The 10,344-nt window shown below is 41.3% G+C and overlaps 1 long non-coding RNA gene across 1 annotated transcript in view; it reads left to right on the top strand.

Annotated features, from left to right (window-relative positions):
• Positions 1-10,344, top strand: part of LOC104494804 — a 25,348-nt gene that overhangs the window by 4,826 nt on the left and 10,178 nt on the right. The window contains exons 2-3 of the long non-coding RNA XR_727806.1: positions 783-912; positions 9,278-9,304. This is a non-coding gene — a long non-coding RNA (uncharacterized LOC104494804). The remainder of the gene's footprint in view (positions 1-782; positions 913-9,277; positions 9,305-10,344) is intronic.

Here is a 10,344-nt window from a genome sequence, read left to right on the forward strand (position 1 = left end):
TCGGGTGTTAGGCCGATTGGTGGTCTCGGTGTGTTTCCCTGCTTTTTAATACACATGTGTACAAGGGGTATGTAATCCGTCTTTCTTAAAATGTAAGAAGATAGCAAACTACAGGCTGCTCCTGCCAAAGCCATTCTGAATGAGAAATTTTACTTTCTTTCTTTCTTTTTATTAAATGTATTAATGCTACTGGCTTTGAGCTTTAAATCTTACAGTATGGTGATGCAAAAGCATTATTATAGTAGTTGACCAAGTAAAACAGTCTCACAATGCTCATAAGTTTAATGGGGATAGGAGTTGTTTTCCATCTCCCTTGAAAGATCATGCTATGACCAAAAAGATCAGCAATCTCCCCTTAAGAACTGTAACCATAAATTTTCCTTTGCTCAGTTTCATCCCCCGTGCCTAGTCATACATTTCGGTATTATCTTGAAGGAGTTTTCTCCTTCTTCAGTGTTTATCCTTCAGATACTTCTAGATGCTTGTCATATTCCCTCTAGCCGTTACTAAGTCCCACCATAGTTACTTTGTTCTTTTAATCTTTCCTGCTGGATTCCCGTGTTCAGCCCATACAGAGCTGGACTATTATTTCAGTGATCCAGAAGGAATACATCCAGCGATATTAAGAAGCTAATATATTTTAAAACTTCCTTTAGTAAACAGGGTTATAAGTTACTGCTAGTAATCCGTATTTACACGAGTATCTTCCTGTGTATTTATACACGGTTGAGATTAGTCACATGATTTTGTATGACTGAGTTACTGTATAATTTCTTTTTCAGTGTCACACAAACTATATTCCTGTTTGTGGCTCAAATGGAGACACTTACCAAAACGAATGCTTCCTCAGGAGAGCTGCTTGCAAGCATCAGAAAGAGATAACAGTGGTATCAAGAGGACCTTGTTATTCTGGTATGCAAACCATCATTTTGTGTCACTAATGAATGATGTTATATGGTTAGCTCTTTAGTTGTGCCCTTAATTCCAGAGATTTTAATTTTCATGCTTTTCATAGAATGAAATAATGTGGAAACCCCAAGTCCTCGTTAGCAAAGGAATATTTTTACAAAGATATCTGAAATACCTTCTGGTATGCTAACAGGTTAATAAATAAACATTAAAAGTAGAAATGTTTTGTCTGAGAAAATAGTTTGGAAATGCTTCCATTGTATGTATAGAGGAGCCTTGTTATTCACCAAAAGGTTTACAACAAATTCGGAGCAGACTCATCCTGACTGCCACTCTACCTGTATACAAGGGATCATCTTTGACTAATTTTACTTTGGGTCATTACCTCACGTTTCTAATGGACTGGCCATTTCTGTCCTTCTTCCACACACCTAAACCACAGATTTTCCACACGCTTAAAATGCATGGGACAGGTTTTCACTGTCTGGAATATTGGAACGTGCTCTTGGACACAGAAACTTAAGCCACCAGAGGTCTTTTGAACCTCTGGACAGATTCAAAGCTGGTCAGACTAAACACATGTGTTGGTTTCTTAGAATTAAGTTAAGTAGCATCAACAACTGCATTCTTTGGTAAATAAATAACACACAAAATGAAGTTGTGGGACATCTCTCATCTTTTGATACACAATAGTTACTCAGATTAACCTCAGCAATGTTACATCTATATGGCAGCCAAAAATGTCACTATGGGTCAGGAGCACACTCTTGGCTAGTCTGGTTAGCAATGACAGTTTAGAGGTAGCACCCTGGAACTCACCAGTAGCTGCAACATCCCATCTGGACATTAGGGTAAATTTATAGGCAGTGTGCCTAGGCCAAGTCCTTGCTGCTGCCAGCCCCAGAGTTACCTCCTTTAAATGCAGCATGGCTGTATTTCACGTGAGCTGCTCTAATGCCTTTGACCGCAGCACAGACCTATATTGAGATATGGGGTTGTTTACTAAGGTCCAAAACAATGTATGATGTTGCTCCTGATACTGAAGAAAACCTGCATCTTGTGCCCAGGTCGGCCAGATAATTCCAGCATACCTCAGGCAGATAACTGAATCTACCTTCTTTCCCAACCTCCCACCTGTAAATTATTTCCAGACAGACAGTGCAGAAATAGGAAAAAATGCATTACAGTTTTTGAGCACTCACATGTTCCTATGAAATCAGCCAATAATAATGATGGTTTGAACAGAAGATGTGTAAGTAAATATTTTTTTTTAATTTTATGCCCAAATTATTTTAAGAATCAGACTCACAGCATGAAAGTTTCTTTCCCTCACTAAAACAAAATACTAGGGTAATGTTTTGGTAATAACAAGGAAAAGTGTTTATTTTCATGTGTGTTCTACCCTACTAAGAAAAAGACATTTCGAAATGAAAAATTGATTCTTCTCAGCCTCAGGTTGCTGGCAGCTAACTGTTATTACTAAATTATTACTAAACTAGTCTGGGATTAATTTTTTTAACCTTCCTCTCCTTTTCTTTAAATCCTTCATAAAACCCAGGAAATGCAGCACAATTTTTAGCACTTTGCGTAATAGATCAAGAGATGTACTGAGACACAATTGACCAGAAAGTACTGAAAACACATTTCAGAAACCGAGCACGCAGTTCTGGCTGCATACTGCGTTTACCATAGTGCAAGCTGCAGTGCTTTGGTAGAGCTCTATCAGAACAGTGCCTGCTGCTCCCCGAGTGTCGGATGCGCTCTGGTTGGTGTGAGGCTATTGGATGATGAAAGCCATCACCTGGAACATCTCCCTGCCCTGCCTGGGACCATGGGTCACTAAGTAGTCAGTGTGTTTGCTCTCCTTACCTGTTACACGTATATATATGGAGACTCAAATGCCCAGATTAACAAAACATATATAGACCCCCATTAATTTTCACCGAATGCCACTGAAATTGCTATGAAAATGGTTTGTTCTGGGACGTCATTGGAAGCTAAGTATACATTCACTGGTTTCCTATCACAGTTTTGGTTTCCAAAGCAGATCTTCATCCTGGCAGGATGGACCTGAGACAATGGGACAAAATTCCCCCACAGTGTTGCAAAAACCATTTAGTATTGGAAGTACATCAGACTTCTGAATCTCATACAAGAATTAAATATTTCCCATTTGCTAGGGAGTGATACCTTCAGAAGCTACGGCACTGGAACAAACTACACTGAGTCATTTAGTCAGACCTGTTTCGTGGCAGGTAACATTTTGATTAAATTTGCACAGTCATGGGTGATTTAGCAGCTTATTGATATATTTATTTCCTTTGTCCAAGTGCTGTCAGAATTGCAAGATCCTAAAATAAGCAACATTTAAATAAGATTCAATCACAGGTGCTTTAGGAATGAACAAAATGCAAGTTTTGACATTAAAAATGGTGTTTTAGGGTAATGTAAGAGAATGAATTTTTTGGGTCTGCATATACAGGTCTTAACACTGTCAAAGCCCATTTTTCAATGAAGGGACATTAGTTTTTTTTTTTTTTTCAAATAGCCAGGTTTATGGGGGTGGGTTTATGCCTAATTACCCCTGACACAAGGTGTGGGTGATGAGGGTCTGTGGGTTTTAGACAGTGCATGTTGCAGCATAGAGAGAAACTAGGAAAAATAGTGAAATGCAGCTGTAGTGTTCTCTTTGTCTAATACCTTAATAAACCTTTAACAAATGATGGGGCAAATCAATCTATATACATTTTTGGCCTACATCTGACCCAGCCTTTTGCATTCGTAAAGGAATCATCTGGTCCACGACTGGATGGAGATGAACAGGGCTGCGAAGCAAAGTCCTTGAGGTAGTTCTTTCTACCTTCCTTAGCTTGTCCTCCTTGCTCTGTGGGGTTACACTGTGGACAAGATCAGAGCACTGTCCCAGCCTTTTCCTTTCCTTTTTTTTTTTTTTTTTAAATTTTTTTTTTTTTTTTTTTTTACTGATGATTCTGGCTTTTAACTTTTTAAAGCAATGAAACAAGACATTTCACTTTTTTTTTAAATTTTATTTCTTATTTCTTACCCTTATCCCTTCACTCTTTGCAGTTCAACCCACAGGGACAGGATCATCCAGCCAGGGCAGGGGGAGATGGTAATACCTACACCAGGACTCTTGCTAAACTCATAGTATCTTGCTGCTGACCTGAAGTCTTGATCAGTTCATAAAGGGTGACAGCACACTGAAATTCATTCACATTATGCCATCTTCTACTGGAGGTGATCCTGACCTGGCTTGCTAGGCAGGTTAAAGAAACCTGGAAGAGAGGGTGGTCAGGTGCTCAGATCATTGAGGAGGAGTGTCACCAAGCCTCTTGATTTCTTCTGCCTCCTTTTGTTGGTGAATTTACTGTCTTTTATTAGTTTAAATAAAATAAATCAATTTAGTAAATAAGAAATAGACTTTTATGATTAATTTCTAAGAATGTGTGCTCCTGTTAGCCCACACACAGAGCCGTGGTTTTGACTGCTGCCAGATTTATATTATATGCACATTAAAGTGTAACCACACAATGATGTAGTACTTGATATATTGTACTTACAGATTCTCAGTGTACTGTATATATTTGGAAGGCACAGTCCATTGCTTTCTATTGGGATTTCTAAGGTAATAATAATAAAAAAAAAGCTATTTGCAGAACTAGAAACAAACACTACGTGTCTGTTAGATTTAAGGAATTATTCTCTTAGGAGTGGCCTTAATTTAGTGTTCTTCACTCTGAAGTAATCAAATTCTTACCCTGAATTTGAATGCACAGGTTTTTACAGTAAATGTTGTTTTTGCGGGAGGCTTGCAGTGAAGCATAATTAGATGCACATATTGTCCTGGAAGGAAATATAATAAGCTCAGTTTAATCCTTTTGAGGGAGTTAAGGAAGAAATTCTAGGCAACTCACTTCTAGATCAAGAGAATGAAAGTAACTCTTTGTGCTCTCACAAGGAAGCCATAACAAATCTGAAAACCTGCTATAAAAACATTCCTCCATTCTGCGAGCTGACCGAGACCCTTACTCCCAGATTCAGTGCAGTACAGCAGCTTTCCTGGCCAGCCTGTGAGGAGGGGGGTTTGCGGCAGCACAATGTCACCATTCGGTCATTAGGAAATGTTTTGGGAGCATAGAAATAGGCTTGCCCAGACATATACATCCCAGGCAATGTTTTTTGGTTTGGGTTTGGTTGGGTTTGGGGTTTTTTTGTTTTTTGGGGTTTTTTGCATGGCATAATAAAGCAGAAAATGGCCACCAGGACCGAGTGGTAGGAACCACCTTTCCCCTGAAGTTGTTGGACATTCCCTGTGCGCAGCCTGGCAATGCAGAGGTTAAAAGGCTGTCTCCAGCAGCCAGAGACCTCGCAGCTGCTGGCAGTTGGGCTTGTCAGCATTCTCCCCAAAAGCTCCTGCTGGCATATCAAAGTCAAGGTAGTTGCTCGCAGGCAGCCCTGCTCCTGGAGGGTGGGGATACAAACTCAGCAGCCACCGCAGAAGGAGGAGGAGTGAGCTTGCGGTCCACTGCTGGGAGTGCGGGGTGGCTGAGCTGGCATGCTCCTTCATGGACCTCTTTTGTGTAGCGGTGTGAGCTCTGCTCTGCCACCAGCAGCGGGAAGCTGGAGCTTGCTTTGGTGTTTGCTCTGGCTGGTGGCTTGAAATGGGCTGTGCTGATTTCACGTCTCTTCTGACACACTGGTCCTTGTGCTGCTGTCTGGAGGTTTTGGGGGTTGTGCTGCTGTTGCAGAAGCCGATGGAGAATTGCCCCATGCTGAGGAGAGAAGGGAAAGTTAAAAGCTCTCACTGAGCTATGCATTAGGGCTCTCATTGCCGTGTCTAGTGCCAACTGTGGATCAGGATGGTCTTACGTGGTAGCAAGTTCTTGATAGTTTTACCTGATCTTTACTTAGAGACACTCTTGTGTGCCTAGGATTAAACTGCAGCAGCTTGCCCTGTCCCACCATGGAGGGGACTGCTTTGTTAGCACTGTTAACCAGGAAATCCAGGCTAACAGGGAACTAGGAGTTGAGATAGGAGCTGCCTTTTCTCTCTTCCAGTTCTGTTGCGTAAGAGGAGTGGCCAAAGACAATTGAATAAAGGAGTCAACATTATCCAGAATTTGCTCAGTGAAGTTTCTGGAGTGGGAAGACCAGTTTCTGGTTAATGCAAAGAACTGTCTTTGTACTAAAAAAACCCCACAGCTATATCCCAAAAGTTTTAGGGGAAAATCCAGGACTTGGGTATAAAGGGTATAATAACTCTTGGGTGCCAAAGTTCAGATGCTAGAAATACTTTCTTAGCTACCGGCTAAGCCTTGCAATACCTAAATTCCAGAAATACATCATTTTTTTTGTCTTTGTTTCCTGGAGAACAATGTAGAGTTTTACCTTCAGTGTGTCCAGAGGCGTTCTGTTCTGCCCATGACTGAATAGCTGCTGACCTGTTTCTTACACAGATCTAAAGAAGGTGCAACGTTCTGGCATTTCTTTGCCTGGCTCCCCATGAGCAGGATTGGATAGGTTTGTTGTGGAGGTGCCCACTGGATCACCTGCACCATATGAATCAAGTAGAAGGGTCTGTTTGCTTAAAATTTGTCAGCGGACTGTTTATCTTCCTGTTTGTACTTAGCAGTTTGGAGATGTTGCCCTGAATGGGGAGAGATGGGTTCAATTTTCATGCTAGTTTGACTGGTAAGCCATCTCTCCTGAATGAGAAAGGCTGCAGGTTTTTTGGGTTTGGAGAGTGTACCTTTTGCCTCTGCACCAAAGCTGAACCACAGTACAGAAAAGTCTCCTGTTCAGAGAGAGAACAAAAAACCAAAACAACCTCACCCCCACCCCAAAACCAAAGAAAGGATTCTTGCTGTAGCTTCGTGCTTACAGCATTCAGATGCTGTGTCTGATCCAAGTGCGTCCTTATGTATTTTATCCAGAAGCCTCTTCATGGATAAAAGCAGCTTGCAGCAGAAGCCTATACATTTGTGTATAAGTGTATTTTTACAAGCCTGTTTGGAACAGAGTGCTTTGGCTTAAGTAAAGAGAGAGGTTAGTCACTCACTCGCTAATTACTGACCTGTGGCTGGGGAAGAAGCTATTTCTGTCCAGCTTCCTCACTTGTTTCAGCAGCTTTCTTGCCAGTTCTTGGTGCATGGAGACCACTTTTGGAAATCCTGAGTTGGTTGAGGGCCTGAAAAGAGCAGGGCTGCTTGTCCAAGTAAGCTTGCAAAAAATGCTACTTTTTTAACCAGCAGCTGCTTGGGAAAATCTAGCCAAGACTCAGAATAAAGCAGGAACACTGGCTTAGTTTAGCATGGTTACCCTGGAGACAAGAGACCTAGCACAGCTCCCAGGCCCAGAGGGGAGGCACAAGCTCCCAGTGTAAAGTAGAAAATGATGCAGTGTTATAACGGATGACACTCTTTATGGTTCCTTGAGATCTGAAAGCCCAGAGAAGTGGGAATGGATCTATCCCACTACTATGATTCCCTGCCAGCTGGGGACAGAACTGGCTGGGGGCTTCATGTGTTTCAGCTCAAGGATCTAAGAGGCGGGTGGTCTGCACACCAACTCTGTCACTCAGATGGCCCTCTCCTTACAGCTCATGCTGCCTGTGTGGTGGAACCTCCCCTGACACACAGCACACATACTTCGTGGTGTAACTGGAGCCCCTTATGCTGGACCTGGGCAATGTTTCTTGCCTCGGGGCTGAATGTGCAGGAGGAAGCAGTTGGAGAGTGAGAGCTGGAAATAAAAATGTGGAAGAATTCAAGTTTCTTTGAGACAATTTAGCCTTTGTTTTTTGTATGAATTACGTGCCGAGATTGCTCATGTTTGTATGTCAGCCTTCTCTCCCGGAGAAGAGCTTATGACACAATTTCACCACTACCTCTTTGAATTTCGTAATGAAGTAATACTGCATCATAAGGTATATTTCTTAATGACTCGACAGTGACGTTTTATATAGGATTGTCTGCTTTGTCAGCAAAGTGGGTCCCTATCAATGGAACAAGAACCCTTGATTTTTACATTTGTTTCTTAAGGTAATAAGCTCAGTCTATGAGACACAGAATAGTGGTATAGGAGGAAAGAAAGGAAAACTTAGTCAGAAGAAAAAACCCTTTCTACTCCTGATATTCCATGTGACAGGAGATTATTTTTAATGTGTGAAGTGACCCAGTAATGTGGAATTTCACACTTTCATCCACATACTAGAGGGAATATTCTTAGTAATATAGCTGTTGAAAGAGATGGGGGGGAGGGAACTGAGAAAATGGAGGGTTTGGGTTTTCCTCTGATGTGAACAATGAGCTCATATGGGGAACTCTTCTTTCTGTCTGGTCTCCTCCTCCTTTCAGATTTGTGGAAGTAAATTCAGCTGCCTTCTCCATCACCAAAGCAGGCATGAAAGGAGAGGTGTGGGATGAGCAGAGCGTGTAGTCTGCTTCTCTCCTCATCTTCCAGAGAAGCTGAACTAATGGGGATGAGGAGCAATGCACTGACAGTAGCTGCCATCCCATCCTCTCTTCTCCACCTCCTTTGAGCAAGAAAGACTGAAGGAGGTTTGTGACTTAGAGCACGTGCTTAGGGGCTTGTCTTCACTGCTGTGCTAGCTGAAGAGGCTGTGCAGAGTGCTGCCAAGCGGGATGCACATCCCCGTACAGAATCCCTTGCCAGCTCCGTGGTGGTGTGAGTGGAGTTAGTTGGCCTGGGGAGGTGAGGAAGCATAAATCCTTGCTGAAGCTTGAACTGCTGATGCAGAGGGGATGCAGCCACGAGCTGTCACTCATCAGATGTTAATCCAGTCAGCTTAATGTCAATGAAATAACTGTGCTATTAGAGCATCCTTATATGAAGTGATTGACTCAGCTGAGAGGAGCTATTTTGTTGGTAGATGATTTAGGCCAACTTTACTTTGAGGACTAGTCTTCTGGAGCTACTTCTGCAGTCAGGTGATTTATATATTATTCCTTCATCTACCACTCCCAGGGCCAGAGGGTAAAAAAAATAAATATTCCAAAAACCAGGCTCTGTATTCTTCATCTCTCTTGCGTTTAACAAATTTGCACCTCTAACAGTTGAAAAAAGGCTAAAAAATCAGTTCAGTTTTCAGTATTGAATGATGCTGTTCCTTGAGTTAAAATATCTTGATAAGAGAGAGTAGGGCTCGGTAAGCATTGGACAACCTGTATTAAAAGATGCCAGACTTCGTGTGGGATGTTTGTTTTTACACCTGGCTCATGAAATGGAACACCTGTGTAATGTTTTACAGTGTCAAGTTCCTCAACAAACAGCTGCTCCTGGCAATATTTTTATTTATTTTTTTTCTTGCCCTCTGTTTCTTTTTCAGATAATGGCTCTGGGTCAGGAGAAGGAGGTGAGTATCAAATGCCAGTATACTGGTTTTTGGTTGTTCTTTTTTACTTTATGTGTGTCAGTTTTATGTATGTGGTTGCTGTATGCCACATGAATTAAGTAAAAATTCTGACAACTTAAAAACAACCTTCAATGTTGCAGTGTTACCTGACCATCTCAGAACAGTATTTGATGAGGAATAAGTTGTAGCGTGCATTTCACCAATGTTGTTCCTTCAGATTTGATCTATATTATTTTTTATTTTTTGCCAGCGGTATTGTGTATTATTTAGATCCCCATTTCACCTGTAGCTTGCTCCTAGAAATGTCCATTCACAATAAATTTCTTACCTTTTTTTTCCTTGTATTCTTTCCCTTAGTGTCTACAATGTCTAGTTACTGCTTTATCATTGGTCAAACATACTGCCTAAAATACATAATTATTGCATTTTGATATCTGTTTTTATCAAATATTTTATGTGTTTCTGTTCAAAGCTGTATATTCAAAGAGGGGTTGTGGCACAGCTGGTACTAGTAGAATTGTTCCTATCTTTGAACACATCTTAACCATCTTCCAAGGATTAAAAAAAAAAAAAGCAATTTTGTCTTAATTCTCTATTTGATAATACTAGCAAGAATGCGTATAGAGTGAAAAATGTGAGATACAGTTACATAAGGACATGGAAAAGCCTTTTAGGCTTTGCTTGTATGGAGAAAGTGTTGCAGTTTGTACTGTTGAGGTTTTTGAAATGTTGGAAATTTGCATAGCTACATGAAAATGTGCTTTTATGGAAAACAATCAGTGTCATCACTGTGTAGCTGAACGTAACAGTTAACCTGCCAAACATCAGGAGCTAGCTCCCTCTGTGTTCCTGTGTGGAGTGAAGGGGAGTCATTTCCCTCCCCTTTAATAAGGTGTTGTTGGTAAAATCCTGGGCTGCTGCTAGAACGTGGCCATTCTCACCTTTGTTTCCTTCTGCAGCAGCGTCTGAAGGAACAAACACTGCCTCTTTTTACCTTTACTGGTAAGGCTTCACAGCCTTTCTTCCTGAGATTGCCTCAC

The sequence above is a fragment of the Buceros rhinoceros genome, unplaced genomic scaffold (assembly GCF_000710305.1).
Source record: "Buceros rhinoceros silvestris isolate BGI_N320 unplaced genomic scaffold, ASM71030v1 scaffold9380, whole genome shotgun sequence".
NCBI classification, from domain to species: domain Eukaryota; kingdom Metazoa; phylum Chordata; class Aves; order Bucerotiformes; family Bucerotidae; genus Buceros; species Buceros rhinoceros.